We start from the raw sequence: 19,776 nt of genomic DNA, 5'->3' as shown, positions 1-19,776 counted from the left end.
GAAAATTGCGCTAATACAGGTTGAAGAGTCAGAACAAACAGCAGATGAAGAAGAAGGTGAGCAGTTGCAGGATCGAGAAATTGCTCAGAATATTGAGCAAATGGTTTAAGAGATGGACATGGAATTGGCACAGAAGCCACAGGACCAAGATATTGACCTCATGCCGAGATAATCCGAGGTTGCCCCACATTCTGCCCCACATTCTCCACCACCTCCAGTATCAGAATCAATCCTGAGCGAGAAAGGAGAGGCTATCCTCCTTGATGATGATCGAATGATGGATGTGTACAATATATCCTTTGATGAGTTGCAGAAAAATATTGTACAAGTATGGAGAAATAATTTCATGGATGAACACGCATCACCTTCATTTATGAAGGAAATGGTGATAGTTTCAAATGCTAGAAAGCATCTAGCTGCCATGGCCAATGCCACTAAGTCTTATGCAGAAGCCACAAACTCAAATGTCAAGTTCTTGTTAGCAGAGAATGATCAGATAGCAAAGGACTTGCAAGCATCCAAGTAGAGGGCAGAACAATCCACAAGATTCACTCTAGCATAGATGAGGAAGGCAATACTTCTTGAAGCATCAACTTTTGAGACCACCATGCGAAAACTTTATGATGGATTTGTCACTGTGCACAAGGAAGTTGTCAATCTACATTATTTTCAGTAGTGGTGCATGAATATTTCCCAAACTCTCAAGGACATACATGTTTCTATTGCACACGTACATGAATGGACAATGAGATACAATGGAGACTCGCTTTACTTGCATAAGATAATGAAGACGCAAGAAGAGTTAGACAAAGCATGGATTTGGATCTTGATCCGGAACTATGAGCAGTTCCCTCCGCTCATCAGTAGCATTGAGGCTTCCTATGCACAATTGTTCAAGATTTTGGATGTCATGGTGAGGAAACATAAGATCCCTTCAATTGGTTCCCTCACTGAAGCCATTGAGAAGAACCAAGCCTAGATGAAGGTTGACATGTACATGGATCAGTTAATGCAAGAGGCCACTAGCGATAACTTGCAGCTGCGTGCAAAAAACATGCAGAGGTACATTGGTGGTCTAGCCACACTCAAGACATTGTTGTGCATGCTTCAAGATGAGTTGGACAAAATTTATAGAACCATATACCCAGAAGCCACGGAGGCAAGGTTCTGTTTCCAAAAATACATCACCAAATAGTATGGGGACACCATAGCATAGTACCAATCTTGGTATCATTTCGTCACCGAAGACCATCAAGAGGATGTTGCCGAGTTGTTCTTTCCCCAAGCTTCTGAGTGATGGTGTTTGTCTTGTTAGGTTGACTCAAGCCTATTTTTTCCCACATGGGTGTATGTGGAAATTGTATATTATTTGTAGATATATTGTAAGTGAAATTTCAAGTGTCATTAGTGGAATGTGAATAGTCACTATGTAATGTAAAGAGTTATTTGTAAATAGAACCTTTGTTATAAATAGAACCTCATTACTCATAGAACAGGATTTTGGGAGCCAAGCTTTTGGCTAGGCTTAGGCTTAGAGAAGGCTTGGGAGTATTGTGACAAGCCTTGGATTCTCCACAACGTAGAGCGAGTACAATTCTTTGGAGGAGTGGGCAGTGTTGACTATTATGTTCCACTATTGGGGCTAGTGGTTGTCAATGGTGTTTTTATAGATGGAACTTTCACTTAATAATAATATAACTGAGCCAGCACGTCTTCATGCATATGTTGTTATTGTAGTTTGACTATTCTGGTTACTTTAGCAATGTATGTTGTTTAAATTGCGCATTTTCTTATGAACTATTTTGTATGAAATTGTATGAATCTTGTTGAAGGCATGTTGTTGGATTAACTCGTCACTTTGGTTTGTGGACTATTCTGCTTCCATCTTGTGATTTCATTTCGCTCATGTGTTCCTTTTGGGATGCCTAATATTACAGGATTCTAAGGGACACACTTCCTTTTCCCCTTTGTTTGGTATAACCCCATGCATCTCACTTGACTAGCTACAAGGTCACACACTTTCCTCCTACCAAAGTCATCATACTTACCTCTGCGCGCTACTGCGGTCAAGGCACTATATTACCACCCACTGCTGGGACTCCTACTCCAAACAGTCCGAGTTCTATTTGGGACTTCTTACCGGGGATATCCCCTTGAATGTTGGTGGTTCCAGTACCTTCAACAAATCCTTTGAGCAGAAATCCCCTTGATATTTGGAAACTAGCTCAAGGGTGACAACTGCAAGTGAAGACTAGTTGCAGCTTGTCTATTGTTATGTGGAGAGTTGTTGTCCCAAACTTGGTTTCCTAGCTTATAAGATAAGTTTCTATCATGACTAACTTGCGAAATGAATTTAATACTTGAAAATGTTGAGTTAATTTCATGTCATTTGAATGTGTGAAGCATTGTTCTTCCTGCGTGGGTGGATTACTCATGTCGTGTTTGTTCTCAAAATGGTGATAAAGGCATGGTACATGGCTAGGAACATGTTTTGCTACACTGTTGTATTCCTTGTGCAATAGGAAAACATAAATTTGATTCTTAATATAGTTTAAATGCTAAGTTCTCTCACATTGCAATATGGCATCATTCTTTAAAGCTGCTTGGTATTGGAAATCATTCATATTGATTGTGCAACTATGTGTGGTTATAAGAATTTCTCATGGTCCTTAAGTTCTACATTACCTGTGATATATAGATGTATATGGATAGAAGTATACATGTATCCATATTGTTGAATGCTTCTATGCATAAAGATATACCTAATCCTTGTCCTGGTAGGTGCACGAGTTCCTATTTCACAAACTTGTGTGAATTCAAGGGAAAGTGGTTCCATTTCCATGTAAGCCCAATTGCTAGATAGGGGTTGTGTTATTGTAATGGAATTCCAAAGCTCGAATAAGAACATAAATATACACCCATATGTTTGTTGACATATATACATATATGTTATGTTGGCATGTATCAATTTAATGGAAGTTATTAACCAGATCATGAGACTATGTTGTTTAATGAGGATTGGGTGCCTCTCTATAAACGTGTATGCTCTCGAATAAACTAGAGGTCATGATCAGTTGTTATTTTAAACTACATAGTGCTTGTGAGGTGGAAAACCTAATTTTGATAATTTATCTTGTGCAATACCTACAAGACTAAGTAATTAGTTATACACAGTGTCAAGAATAACACAAAGGTTATACATCCAAGGCCTAAGTACAATGATCAATATATATATATAGCCCCAAGGGTTAGCTCAGTTGGTCAAAATCAGTGCCTCGTCATCGGTAGGTCACAGGGTCCAATCTCCCTGAAGCCCTTGGGGTTAGGCCTTGCTAGTGGGCTGTGGGGCTAGATTCCCTTCAGGGTCGATCAACCTAGATTTTTCCATGGACATAACGCCACCCATTGACCAGGGTGTCCGTGAACCACAACCTACTATATATCTATATATATATATATATATATATATATATATATATATATATATATATATATATATATATATATATATATATATATATATATAGATAGATATATAGATATATATAGATAGATAGATAGATAGATAGATAGATAGATAGATAGATATAATAGTGAAGTCAGATATTAGTGAGACCATTGTGAAAATGTGGCATATATTTATTGTAATTTGTTACCATGGTTTGGTGACCTAAATTTTTGGGATAGACATCAATTACATGGCGGGGCATGTGACCTAACATAAGGGCTAGGGGTTTGGCCATTTAGCTAAACCCATGAGGTGTGATAGGTGTACAATAATGCATCGAGGTTAGCCTGGGAACATATGACCAGGCACATAACGAAGTGGAAGGACCCAGAGGAACCATATTGGAAAGGGGAAGAACATTGAGACTCTAGATGAGGGGCCAAAAACCTTATCATTCCATATGGCCAAGTGCCATAACCAAGTATGGGGCCTCATGGTGATTACAAGAATCAAGGTAGGTGACAACATGGCTTGCTATGGAAAATGAAGATCCATTTCTAAAATCAACAATTGGGAAAAAGAGTGTGACCCCCCCTCTGATGTCAGTGAGGGGAGGTGGGTGGTGTTATTGGACATGGACCATTGGATTAATTGAACAAGAGTAGATTGTCAGATATCCAACCTGGAACCATGAAGTGGAACAAAAATAGCGATGTATCCCCCTATAATGTTAGTGAGGGGAGGGAGGTAGCCCTTTAATCCTAGCCATTAATCTACTATTGTCATGGGCCATCGAATGGTGGAGGACTGAGAAAAGGGAGGCCTAGGGTAAACGTATATGAATGTTGGTGGTCAAGGCATGAGCATGCCACTAAATGATATAGTTATATATATACATATATAACTATGTGTGTGTGTGGAAATGCGACCATATGTGATGTTGGAAGTAATATAAGCTACATGGTATCAATACATACCACATATTCAAGAGCCCTAGATCCTCAAGAGCCTCCACCACATGGAAATGTAGTGACATGCCACAAGGAACCACGTGGGTGCCACCTGGCAAGAAAAGTGAGGTGGTACATTTAAACTAATGAAACTTTAAAGGATAATAATTTGCAATCATAGAGTCCAATTGGGACCAAATTTATATCACTGGAAAAGTCTCGCCAAGACAAATATGATGATGACATCCAAATTGAGTTCTGAAAACTTGGAAAAAGTAAAACAAATTTACCCCATTTCCCTAACTGTACCAGGGAAGTTGGGTTAACATAGTAAATACACTCCTAAAGTAAGAGGGTGTGTTTACAAGGAAGCCAAGCTGAACATAAATTCCATAGAACTTCTAGAAACATAGCAAGACAAGGACCCTGTGGGAGGTGAATCGTTAGGTCCCTATACTACTAGTGTAACCCCTTATTGTTATTATTACAACCCCCTTATTATATTTTTGTGCCCATGTAGTCCCCATATTGTTATTATTGTGCCCCATAGAAGCCCACTATTGTTATTATTGTGCCCTTACATTATTATTGTTAGGTTGGCTCTGATTAAATTATGACCCCTTAGACTCCTATATATAAAAAGGAGGTCTTGTCATTTGTATCATCCAAGAATTGTTCATTTGTGTAATGTAAAGGAGGTTTCCCTCTCGAAGAGGCTTATTTGAAGGCGTTTAACTATCTTTTCTATCTTGTTGTGAGCTGGTTTCATATCATTTGGTATTAGAGCTTTCGATTCTAGGGTTTTGTTGCTCCAAACAAGCCATCGTGAAATTTTTGCTATAACGTTTTGTCTGCGATGTTTCAAAAGCTAAAAACAAAACCAATTTGAGACGAAATATCGTTGAACCTCAGGGATGAATTTCAGATCATGTCTCGCTACAGTTTCGGATATCTGATCTGAGGAAGTTAGGGTTTTGAAAAGCTCCATAATTCCTAATCAAACCAGCCATCATGGAATTTTTGCTATAATTGTTTTTCTACGCAGTTTCAGACTTTGAAAGTAAAACCCATTTGATTCGAAAACTTGTTGAATCTTTGGCCCAAATTTTAGATCTTGTTTTGCTATATTTTCGAAGATAAACTCTAATACATTTAGGGTTTCTATAGGCTCCTGAATTATATCCCAAATAGGTGACCTTGGGAAAATCGTCATAACTCTCTCTCGGAGCATCGGATTCAAATTTCGTAAAAAGTGACAGAAAGAAGAGAGACTAAAGTTTGTTGGGTATGTTAGAGTCGATCTTGTCAGTCCTCCTCAAAGATCAAAATTCTTTTTTCATTTCATTTTTAGGTGTCCCATTCTGCTCGATCACCTGCATTCCATTTAGGAGCATGCCATATTCTGACGGAAGGACCTGGTCACTCATTTATCCCTTATGCCATGTCCTGCTGGCTCAGCTCTGTTTATTAAAGTTCATTAAGACAGTCTCGAAATCATTTATAGTCTTGTTTTTATCGCTTGATAAGCAAAGAGTCAACTTGGTCATTAGGTCTAGGGTTTGCAAATTGTTGTTCTCAAAGTGCTTCAATAATACTTGCAGGCTAGAGGAAGGTTCAATAATTCACTCAAATGATGTTTCTGAGCAATAAAAGATGAATTTTGGAAAACTGAGAGAGGTTTTGTCCACAATAGGCCAAGGAAGAAAAACCTCCTTCACTTTTTACACAGGTGGCATGGTTTTAGAGAAATGTCAAAAATACAATTGCCTCAGGAGAATTGATGCACCTCTAAAGCGACCTTGGAAAAATCAAGTTTTCTCCTAGCTTGGTTAGCCAAATGACTTTATTGATGAGTAAAGATAAATAGACACAAAGAGCCTTCCAATGAGCTATCATGAGCTCAATTTGGAGTTGAGGAACACCTTCAAAAGTTGACTGCAACAGCACTCTGCCTTGAGGCAACCTCATTTGGCACATTTTGACGAGTCTTGGGAGATTTGACTTTTGACAGGGAAAATAAACTCCAAATTGAAAAATTCCAGTTGGGTTGGAAAGTAGACTCAAGGACCTTTCCAACGAGCTATCCTTCACCCAATTTTGACACCGAGAAGGCCTCCAAAAGTCTCTTGAAAAAAGTGTTATGCACAGGCTCTATGCGTCACGCCTCAAGCCCAATGCGCCGCGCCACTTCCCTATGCGCCGTGCACGTGGCGCGCGCTTTTGCTAGGGAGCTCCAAATTGAAAAAAATTTACATCATTGGATCTGGCATGAAAAAACATGACTGATGGTGCATGGCCAAGAAATTTGGACAAGTTTTGAGTCCTGAGACCTCTCCATCGGTCGTTTGGGTGGAAAATGTAACGCTTGCAAACGGTTGGCTCTTCAGCTTCAGTTCATTAATGATGATTAAATGACTCCCTATCTTCATCGATTTGCTTTCCCACTTCTGACCTTATTTATTGTATTGAAAGTCATTTGTAAAGGGTTGGAGTTTCGAGGAATAGCGTGGAGAAAAAACCCAGCATTTTCATTGTACAGTTTTGGCTTGGAGATTAATAGAATGATGCTGCTCTGATTCATGAGATCCCTGTGGTGTGAGTTTAGCAATCTGTTTCTTCTCTGTTTCATATGTATCTTGTTATGTTTACAGTTCATTCATGATCATTTCCAGTTGAATGTTTTTAGTGAGAAAGGTAGAATCCATTTTATTGCTCTACCTTGGAAAAGCGTTCATGTTCTATGTGTTTGCTTCTGTCTAAAAAGGATTCATCACATATGCCCTTTTCAGCTCCCTCAACAAACTTCCCACTCCATATTATTTAAATCTGATTGCTAAGCTTCCTACCTATCTTGCCTCACGAACTATTCTGTGTCTTCGATTTAATTTCCCAGCTCATGCGGTCCTTTGGTCCCACGCAGCCCGGAAAATTCAGTCATTCAAAAATCGCCTTTTTCCATATCTATTTACTAGCCTAAAATCAATATTCATTGTAAGTCATCTCAGACCATATTGTTTATTTCTTCACTAAGCATGACCCGGAGAGAGCCCTCTCCTATTCTGGTAGGGATAGCTACCAGACTAAGCATGGTTTGTGGTTATCCTGAATTTTTCCTTCCTCAGCCTAAGGCAGGTTTAGGCTCTAACAGGATATCCATTTCAGAACCTAAGTTCAAAGCAATGACACGTGGAATGTCATACAAGTTCACTCTACTGAACTAATCTATAATCAGGTCATCTCGAGAAATTGGGCATAACGCTTTCTTCAGGGATCCAATCGCAATCAGACTTGCAGGGTTAGAAAGAGGACTCAGAGGGATATCACAGGCCAATATTTCAGAACTTAAAGATTTGAAATTAGAGATTTATAGTCATCTCAAGGTAAAGCTCCTAAAATCAAGAAAAAACGATATGAGGAAGTTTGATGGTAAAGATCCGGTAAATTGGATGCTACAGATGGAGAAATATTTTGATCTACATGAGGTGAAACTATTACAAAAGGTACATATGGAATCTTTATATTTAGAACCGAATCAATTTTTATGGTATAAAGGGCTTTTTTCTCGTAAACCACTTGTCACATGGTCAATTTTCATGGAGGAAATGATAACACATTATGAGGATCCAAAGAGCAACACCTTCTTTAGCCAATTGATAAATCTCAAACAAAAGGGTTCAATGGAAGAGCACATTGAGGACTTTCAAAAATTGAATATAAGGGTAAATGATATTCTAGAGAAGCAAAGGATTGATGTCTTCATAGGGACTTTAAATGATAACATTCAACATGAGGTTCGTCTTTGGGAACCTAATTCACTGGAGAAGACATTTAGGTTGGCAAGAAAAATTGAAAGCGAAATTATGGAAACAAGGAATCCCACCACTCACGACTATAATTATGGAAGTGTTTTTCTCCTAGCCTTCCACAACCTACAAGGTTTACACCACGATTGGAAGAAAAAAGAGAAAAAGGGCTTTGTTACAATTGTGATAGCAAGTACACTAAAGATCATAAGTGTGCTGAGAAGAAATTATTTTATATAGATTATGAAGAGGAGGAAGAAAAGGATCAAGAAACATCAAAAGAAGAGGATATACACTAGGAACCAAACCCGGAGAAAGAAGAAATTAATCTAACCATATCTTGTAAAGCATTGGCAAGAATTACCACTCCTCAAACTCTCAAGATAAAAGGACATATCAAGAAGAAAAAGGTTCAAGAAGTGAAAGATCACATTGAGAAAGAAGAAATGAATACGACCATATCTTGTAATGCATTGGCCGTAATTACCACTCCTCAAACTATCAGGATAGAAGTACATATCAAGAAGAAAATTGTTCAAGAAGTGAAAGATCACATCGAGCATCAAGAAATGAATCCGGCCATGTATTGTAATGCATTAGAAGAAATTGCCACTCCTCAAAATCTCAAGATAGAAGGACATATCAAGAATAAAAAGATTCAATCAGTGAAAGATCACATTGAGCATCAACAACAAGTTCTCCAACTTTTAAAGTATAACGCCACTTTGGTGCGGAATCGAATGAAACAACAAGCAAATAAACATCATAGTGAAAGAAGTTTTGATGTAACTGATTGGGTGTTTTTACGGCTACATCTCAAGCAAGCTATTTATGAGAAGGAAATTTTGGCAATACTACATGCACTTAGAAATGGCAACCTTACCTAATCGGAAGACACTTCAAGGTAAAAATGGATCATGATAGTCTTAAATACTTTTTAGAACAAATATTATCTTTAGAAGAACAGAAAAAATGGGTCACAAATATGTTGGGTTATGACTTTGAAATCATCTACAAGAAAGGGAAGCAAAATGTTGTTGCAGATGTACTCCCAAGAAAGGATGAGGATGTGGAAGCATTGTTTTGTGCTATTTCTATTATCCAACCAGATTGGATAAACGAACCAAGGGATGAATAGAATAATGACAAAGAAGTGTGGCCACTCATTCAAAAGTTGCAGAAAATATCAGTTCAAACAATATTGCCAGAACTTGACGGAGAAGGAAAAATCATATTGGAACCTGGAGCAGTCATAGAAACAAGAACCCGATAACTACGAAATCGATCAATTTCAGAGTATATGATCAAGTGGAAGAACTTACCCACTTAAGATTCCACATGGGAGGACAAGAATTTTATACAGAAGCATCAAGAGCTACTCAAGCATTAAGGACAACACTTTTTGAAGGAGAGGGGCATGTTAGGTCCCTATACTACTACTGTAACCCCTTATTGTTATTACTACAACCCCCTTATTATATTGTTGTGCCCATGTAATCCCCATATTGTTATTATCATGCCCCACAGAAGCCCACTATTGTTATTATTGTGCCCTTATATTATTATTGTTAGGTCGGCTCTGATTATATTATGACCCCTTAGACTCCTATATATAGCAAGGAGGTCTTGTCATTTGTATCATCCAATAATTGTTCATTTGTGTAATGTAAAGGAGGTTGCCCCCTCGAAGAGGCTTATTTTGAAGGCGTTTATCTATCTTTTCTATCTTGTTGTGAGCTGGTTTAATATCATGAACCATCATGATAAATGAAATAAGACTTCGCATGCTCGATGCATGGAGAAGGGGTTGGCCATGCCACCCCCTCTTAATTGTTGTGGGAGGTGGGATTATGGTGCACGCCCCTCCCAACCTATGTTGACACATCTCCATTCACCTCGATCAACAGGCCCATTTACTAAATATTAATTAATATATAACTTCTTTTTTTGTAAGCTTGGGAGCACTACATCTTCATCATGTCCAATATATCACCCCGATCAAGGTGGGGAATTGAACCGGTGACTTCACATCAAGGAGTGCCTTAATAGAGCACCTGATAATCATCTATCCAAGACCCCATGGACAAATTTAAATAAATTTCAATTTTAATTAATAATAAAATTAAAAAATACTTATCAAATAATTACATACACCAACAATATGACTAAAAATATTAATATTAAATATTTATAAGTTTTTTATATGATTCATCTAAGTGTATCAACATTAAATATTTGAAAAATTAATATAATTCATCTGCCCATACTTTTGTTTTTATATGTAATAATTTCAATGGTTATCTATTCATGTATTACAAATTAAAAAATATATAATTTTTAAAAGAATTTAACCAAATATTTATTAATATTAAAATTAATTAAATCAATTAATATTGACTTTTTAATATATATAAATGATGGTGTCGCTTGACATGGAATATCTATCCCTTGCTACAAAGCTAAAAATTCAATTTGGTTATTTGCATCATTTCCCAAGCCCCAAGCATTTGACTTGGAAGATCTAGCCCTTGCCACAAGGCTAAAAAATCAACTTGGTTATTTATAGCATTTCCCAAGCCCTATGCATATTGGATATCTATTTTTTTCATCGGGGCACAAGATTACCCCTCCCGCTCTCGCCTCCCCTTTTAAAATATATATAGTATACATTACAATATATTTATTACATATTAATTTTTCACAATACTGTATATTAATTTTTTTCATGTCATAATACGCCTTACTTTTCATTATCCTCGATCTACAGAGTAAAAATAAAATAAATATTTGTCAGGTCATTCAATAACAAGACTCAAAACCATTACAACTATATATTATGTATAAGATCATTATATTATTTGTAGGAATTAAACAATATTAGGGAGGAGAACAATGAATCCTCCTAACCACCCAAAATAAACCTAATTTACAATAATTTATATTAACTATTTATTTATTTTTATTAATTTTCGTTACTATACATTTTCATTTTATAATCTATTAGCACGGTCATACAATTTAAATGGTTGATAAATGTCAAAAGACATCAATTCATGATAAACATCAAAACACATATGTTAAAATACATCACACATTGTAGAGATTAAAAAAATCTTAAAATTTAAAGAGATTATAACTTTATTTTTTATTATTACTATTAATTATAAAAAGAATTATCCATGAGGTGTAGACCAATTGGTTTGCATGGGGTTTAGTCCTTGCAAGGTCACAGGTTTAAACCTCATGGAGAGGGATTGAGGATGGAAGAAACTTTGGGGGAATTAAATTTCCTAAGGGTCTAATCCTGGTGATAAACATCCCATTGTGGGTGGATCGATCTTCTTCCATCCAATAAATGGGCTAGCCCAAACCTAGGCCTAACCTAGTCAAAAACAAATTATAAAAAGAATTAATATATAAGTTAAACATATATATACCCTTTAAAAAACATGTAATAAGGTTCTTAATCATGGAAATATATCCCCACTTTATCATGGAGTTTCTTAACTTGTACATAGGGATTTTTACAATATTACGAGCTAATACCATGGCTTATCAATACCACATACCCAAAAAAGCCATAACTCAATTAATATTCAAAAATTTATATATAGTTTATTTTAATTTAGTTGCCCCGAGAGATGCTCTCCAACCCAGTATGGTAGAAATGTAATGTAATGTAATGTAATGTAATGTAATGTAATGTCTTATAAATAAAAATAAAAATTAAATTGAATAAAAAGATTAATGTAATGTAATGTAACGTAAGCATTTAAACTAGTTCAAAATAAAAGTAAAAATAATAAAATAAAAATAAAAATGACCCATGTTATTCATGTGGAATATAGCCTATTTAAAAGGGGGAAATTAAACTAACCTAGATCCATATTAACTATGTATCTACCAAACGCTTAGAGGGATCAAATCTCTTGCGATGCAAACCTCTTTTAGAGTGAAAAGATATTTAATCCCTTGACACTTGGTAGATCTAGAGTCAAGATGAATCTAGATTGATTTTATAACATTTTTTAAATTGAATTGAAAAATAAAAAGGGCATAACTACCTTTGAAATAAATCTCAATCCTCTATCTACAATTACTACTAAAAATATTTTGTGGTTAAATCCTTACCAACCACCTATTAATTATTGATAATTAAATCAATATTCTAAAAACATTACTCCAAAATAAACACATATATACACATAATTAAATTTTATTAGAGCAAATTTAAGATTTAAACTCATTTATTTATTATTTTATCTAATTAGTGGATAAACTTTTTAAATATTAATTTTATTACACATTTAATGTAAAACCAATTTTATTTTTAATAAATTATTCATTTCAAAAAAAAATTGTAAGCTTTGCCAAAGCAATACCATTAATGCTAAAACATGTTACAATGATAGTTGATCAGACCTTCCACAAAAAAATGCCCTGGGAGGTTGTAACTACAACCAGGGGTGCCCAGCAAACTTCATAACTCCTATTGAGATCTAGGAACAAAAATATTGACTATGCCAGAGACAAAGCTACCCTTGCATACAAAACTACTCTTACAGTAAAACTGTATTTATGTCTTGATGCTTTAAGAGTTTACATATTTAAGGAAGAAACATAAAACACTAGAAAATGATAAACATAGACTTGCTAGTGGTATCCTAGTGATGTTAAAACCTGATAAATACATCCAAAACACCAAAAGTGAACAGAGTTAGGAGGTGTCATGCTGAAATGTGTTTGGAATCAGAAGACTAAAAACAAGCCATGTGCCATAGCACCATGTTTTGAACCAACCCACTATGACAACGAGTGCAAAGTAGATATCCAGTAGTTGAGACAATTGTTGGAGGCGACAAAAACCATCAATCAAAAATGACAACCAGATAGGGGGGGCAAGAGTTTTCCTAAGAAAAGTTGTGAATAGGAGCATTGATAATTGTTGTTGCTTCCTATGGTTCATCTGTCTCACTACAAGAAATCGGATACCAAAAACCTCTCTACCCTCATTATTCTGACCACGATGTCATCCAAATTGTAACGGATGTCTTGTAGAATTATCTTGATCTCCTCTTGACATGAAAATAGTTGATAGTTGTCTATTTGCTTGTCACGAATCATCATATGGAGGAAAGTATCCAATTGTCTATGCAAAGAGATGGAGTGGAGAAATTGAAGACTACGCTTCTAGAATTTCCCCAGATCAAGAACCCACTTGAGGTTGTTGCCTCCAATCTCTGAATTAGAAAAATATAGATGGCCATTAAACTCCCTCACTTCAAGAAGGCAAATTTCGTTCCTTGTTTCAGGAGGAACTAAATCAATGTGGTTTGCCACTGACTCCCAGCCAAATAAGCGTTAAGCAAAGTCTTTCGGTAGAAATCACAAAAGAGAAATTTTTGGCTGACACGTTTCAAACCAACAAGTGTGGTTCATCATCTGGTCCTGATGAAGAACCACACTTTTTGGTTCGAAACGCATTGGCCAAAAATTTCTCTTATGTGATTTCTACCGAAAGACTTTGCTTAATTCATTATGGATCACAGAAGCTTGAATACAGAAACAAATAATAGTTGTCGATGAGAGGAAGATGAGTTGGGTGAACCACCACGACAACTGGGCAATCTTTGGTGCGGGGCCATAATTTCATAGAGGAAGGGGAAATGGGGAAAATGACTTGAAACAAAAGGTGCGTAGTTAGGGAGATATATTGTAGTGTATGGAGCTAACACCCAAAAGAAGAGGACTTCATCTAACATGTGAAGAACAAAGGAGTGGAGATGTATGAAAAGATGACTCGATTTTAATAGGAACTGAAAACCTACCTCCCTGTAAACCATAAACTGTGAGATGCATAGACATTCATGGCCCAACAACCTTAAAGCACCTCTGAGACTAGATGAACAAATGACAGTATCAAAACCAAATGGAGAACATGTTGGGGTACTAGACTCCAAAAACCAATATTGAGTAGTTGAAAGAAATTTTGGTGATATCAGGGACTTGAGACAACGAAGACGGTAATACAACCACTAGTTCAAAAGAAGGGATGGTACTTGTATTATGAAGAAAAGAACACAAATAACATTGAACAGTTGGTAAACTCCCAAAACTATAGAGGGGATACCAGAAGGCTTTAAGTTTTAAATGTGAACAAAACCTACCATAGGAAGGAAAAGAGTGAAGAGAAAAACCTCCCGGTCACCCAGAAGAGACCCACCAATAGACCATCCAACATAATGAGGAACAACATGACGGCCTGAGACCCTCTTCAACAATACCAACTGGATAACTATGCCATCACCCCGCAAAATTGATCATGCATTTATAATAAGGCATGAACGTGAGAGGGTTGAGCCCTTGAAGGGAGAAAACAAGGTATGAAAAATTCATGGAGGGACAAGTGTATACCTAGACACACTGTTTAACAAGCATGGAGTTCCCATCAAGCATTCTACATAAAGTTATATTTTTAATGGATTTTCTTATTTAATTTTTTTTTTAATTTTCAAAGTAAAAAGATGTTATAGGACTTTGATCTTCTCGAAACAATATTTTATTTAAATTAAAATTGAGACAATTATATTAATGGAAAAAATTGCAATTGAGCTAAACATAATTTGAAAATTTAAACAAGTTCTACATAGTAGCTTGTGTGTGTCACTTAGTAAAAAGATACACATGTGACCTTGACCATTATTTGTAGAGCTATGAACTTTACATAGAAAGTAAGTATTAGCTATTAGACAATTGACATCTCTACACAATCGAAAGCACCAAAAGAACGTTGTATATGTTCAAATTATTTAAGAAAATATCTACTTAACAAAGTGCTTTTGCAAATTACACACAAATACTAATGGCATATCATTCTAGGTTATGATGCTACAAATTCATTTTGTTTTTTAAAAGTGTGATTCGTGCTTGCAAAATTGAGTTCCTTATGAGCTTAAAAAGATTACAAAGCATATTTTTTGTGGTCGGAAAAAATATAATTATAATTATATTATAATTAATATAAAAAATAATTTAATATATATTTAAAAAAATACATAAAAATATTTAAGAAATCAAATTCACATGGATCTTTATTGATATGTTTATATATAGAATGGTATGCTTATATATAGAATAATGTTTGATGTTTTTTAATAAAAGATTTTATTTTAATAATTAATTTAATTTAATTATTATAATATTATGTTATGAAAGGTATATTATAATTTTTTAATATTAAATACATGTTTTATATAATAAAATAATTAAAATTATACTATTTTTCAGGATATTTCAATATTTCACATCCAAATAATCCTAATTTAAATACAAAATATGAATAACCTCTTTTACAATTATTTATTTGAAATGTATATTTTTAATTTAAATACAAAATATGGATAATTGTTTTTACAATTATTTATTTAAAATTCATATTTATGGTTTATGCATATGTCAATGTTTGCATAATATTATGTAAATGCTTACATATTATTATATAAATTTATCGTTGACAATAGTTTAAAGTATTAAAATTATTTTTTCAAAAATCAAATATTATCTATGAAGAAATAAGATATCAACAAATATATTTATATAATCCTTTTTGGCTTTTGTGTCCAACCAAATACATGTTATCTCACTTGCCCTTGAACATTCCTTAGCACGAGGGGCGGATTTTTCTATTTTTTTTTTAACTAGAATGTTTAATGTGTTATGGATCAATGGTTGGGCCTTGGCCTAATCAATTGAAATTACAAGGATATCCATATCTATATGTCTTTCTACTCCTAACAACCCTTTCAGGTTTTGGAACTTAATGGTGCATCACATCGGTGTTTTAAGAAGACAAAGTGATGCCATTTCACAAAATGGAGCGATAAACGATCCCCGAGCAATCACATTGGAGGAAAGCTGTCGGCGATGTCAGATCACTGACCTTTGCTTTTTGCGATGCAAAGGGTCCCCAAGAGATAAGGTCCCTTTATACTCAAAACTTTTAACATTGCATATATATTAATCTCCCCTATATATTTTCCACCATGGGACAGTCTTGGTTCGAAACTAAAGATATCACCTTTATCGGCATCGGGGATCGGTTCCGCCTTGGGTATTTCTGCAACCCTCCACCTTTGTGGCTGATATGCGATGTTGGACTTTAGATTTTTTGGGATCTTATGCATAATTTTTCAGGTCCACGCCCATCGGCCCTTTGTAAAGCTCTTGGGAACTGTTATGAAGAGATTTCCCGAAAAGTGTTCCTTTCCGCTGGATTTCTGTCTTGGCTCTTTTACCGAGGTTCTACCTTTATCAGCATCAGGGTTCGGCATGTTCCTCAGTTATCTTTGTAACACTCCACCACCACTGTCGATATGTGATTTTAATTGGCGGACTTCAAAATTTTTGGGCTCTTGCGCATAACCATTTCGGGTCCGCGCTCGTCGATCCTTCGTAAAGCTCTTGGCTCTATCTAGCCCCGATCCTGATTGTTTGCCTTTTGTAATAAACTTCCATCGTTGGTCTATTTTGATTTGATCTGGTGGTTCTCTCCCTTTTTAGACTTCATGTTTTATAGGCTCGGGCTCAATACCACATCGGGTCCGCACCCATCGGCCCATCACAGAAGCTTTTGTCTCTGTCGATCTCCGAACTCCAATTTGCTGACCTGCGTGTTGGATATCCACCGTTGATCTGTTTTGGATAAATCCAACGGTTCCCATGTGATTCAGGTTAATGTCGCACCTGTGGGTTTGTCACCCAGTAAAGCAGTTTCCCTTCCATTCACCACTGCTACTTGTCCTCCTTTTGTTGGTTTTGGAGCCAAGCTCACAACACAATTTGCCACTACCAATACTACCTGGAAACCTTCTCTTTGCTAGAGACTCACCCCTCCACTGCTTTAGTTTCTGCACTCTTTCCCGAACAATAACCCTTGATCTGTTACAATGTTCGGTGCCAGAAGTTCTATTTGGTTCAGTTGTTGCTGGATCTGGCCCTTTGTTTGCTGAGATCCAACAGATGCTCGAGACATGTTTTGCTTGGCTCATTTCTATTAAGCTATGGAATGGCAGTCCACTTGGGTTCATCTGCATTTCTTTTTAGAAACCCCTGAGTCATATAGCATCCCTCGTTGGCTTTGATGTCTGCCTCTTTATTTGAGGTGCGGAGAATGTGAAAGAAAGAGGAAGAGGTGAAGAAACTCAGCAAGCCCCGCAGCCTTTTAAGAGCGTTGTTGAGAGCCTAGTTGCTTAGATGCTCATCTGAGTTTATTGTCTTTATCAAGAGCTTTGAATCTCTGAAGACCTGGAGGGTTGTGCGACCATGTTCCTGGGCAATCTGGCAGCCTTTAAGAAGCCCTAGAATTTTGGCTTGGTTGTTGGTGCTCTTTCCTAGACCCCAACTGTATCTATCTATACGGGAGCCATCCTAGGAGTAGACCACACCACCAGCACCGGAGATCCCTAGGTTGCCTTTAGAGGCACCATCGAAGAAAACGGTTACCTTTCCCTGTTTCCTCCACCAAGATTGGAACTCTGCATCTTGTGTTCTGATGCGCCAAGTAGGATTGTATGTGGGCCGAGCAGGAACTTCTTTGTTAACTTGGCCTAGAATGGTGCCCAGCCAGCTTCGCTCTTCGATTATTATAGTGCCATCTAGCTTACTAGGGTAGTTCCCTAGAGCTTTTATTAGGGTCGCCTTTGCTTTGGCTACCACTGACAGGGGAGAGGATGATACATTGTTGAAATTCCAATTATTTTGGGCTAGCTAGAGCTTCCAACAAATGAACTTGGGAATGGAGTGCCAGATCTGTTTCCACAGAGAATTTGCTCTAAGGGGCCTAGGGTACCTATTGGTCCAAGTGGAGAAGAGTTCCACTACTGTGCACTGGATGGGGGAAGGTGCATTTATACCTTGAAGGGCGAGGGCCCATACCAATTGTGCAAAGATGCAGTTTAAAAAGAGATGGTCTATGTTTTCTGAAGCCGATCTACAAAGAATGCACCATTGCAGCCCTATAATGCCTTTGTGGGCTAGATTTTCACCTATCAACACTTTGCGGTGAATAAGTAACCAAGTGAAGAAATTCACTTTGGATATACCATAAGTGTCCCATGTGCGTTGCCAAATGGAGGGGTTGGAGACTTGATTTTGCGTGGGTTGCAAGGCTGCATAGGCAAGCGCATAGGTGTAGACCCCTATCTTCCCCCAACTCTAGAGATCTGGTGCGTGGAGGTTGATTGGTGCCGATCCCTTCAACTTGTCCAAGAGGAGGTTCTTTTGTTGAAGTAAATGTGCTGGCAGATTGTGGAAGATCCAATCTTCCTAGTTCCTATGGTTGTCCCAGACATAAATGTCAGCTAGACTGTGCAATCCTTGTTGAGAGAGCGAGCCATAGAGATCAGCTAACTCCACTATGTGTTCAAGGGGTGGATTGCCCATGATTTTATCTTGCCACATCATGATATTTGCTCCATTTCCAAGCACCCTGTAAAGATGATTTTGGAAGGTGGCAAGTCCTTTTCTGTAGAGATTCCAAAGCGACATGCCTTTGGGAACTCTATTTTCTTGGAGGTTTCTCAGTGAGACTCCTTTGAGATATTTATTCTGGAGGATTTGACTGACTAGATGGTGTTTATTGGAGTAGAGCTGCCAAAATATTTTGTCACCTAGAGAAATGTTTGCCATTCCAGGATCTCTAATCTGGAGACCACCTTCCAACTTTGGCCTTTTCACTTTTTCCCAACTTACTAAGTGAAATTTCTTTTCATTTCCTTTGCCTCCCTGCCATAGGAAGTTTCTAAGAAGCTGTGATATCTGATCCGTGATTGTCTTTGGTGCTAGGAGGAAAGAGGCCTGATAGATAAGCAGAGAGGAAAGGATGGACTTTATGAGGATTAACTTACCTGCTTAGTTAAGCCACTGCCCACCCCAAGTAGCTATCTTGATTTTAATCTTGTTGATGGCTTCATTCCATAGTGAGGCTCTGTTTGCTCCCAGAGTTAATGGCAGTCCCAGGTATTGAATTTCGTCCTAGGAGGCATAGCCCGGGAAGTCCAGGATTCTAGCGATTCGAAGTGTGGTTTTCTCCTCTGTGTTCCAGCTGTAAACTGCACTTTTTATTTTATTAATAAGCACTCCTGAAATGGTGCAGAAGCTCTGCAGGGTCCCATTAAATTCCTTTGCTATTATAGTGGAAGCTCCTCCCAAGAGAAGAAAATCATTTGTAAACAAGGCATGGTTGATTGGTTCTAGTCCAATCGTTGGTCGGATGCCTGGGAGAGTACCTTTGTTAATTTCCGCTTTTCGTTTCCTACTCAGAGTGTCTACCATTATTATGTACAAAAAGGGAGATAGCAGGCATCCTTGCCTTATCCCTCTTGAAGCTTGGAAATATGAGGTAGTTCGGCCATTGACCAGCGGGGCAATCCATGGTTTGTCAGTGCAAGCCTTGATCGGATTCACAAAAGCTGGGTTGAATCCGAAGGAAAGAAGAACTTTGTAGAGGAATGTAAGTTTTACCCGATCAAATGCATTGGTCATATCCAACTTGATCAACATCCCTTGCTCCTTCCTC

This window comes from Pinus tabuliformis, chromosome 7, assembly GCF_031772625.1.
Source record: "Pinus tabuliformis cultivar Carrire ecotype Pingquan chromosome 7, CPIR1, whole genome shotgun sequence".
NCBI classification, from domain to species: Eukaryota; Viridiplantae; Streptophyta; class Pinopsida; order Pinales; family Pinaceae; genus Pinus; species Pinus tabuliformis.
Note: the sequence above shows the minus strand (reverse complement) of the source record.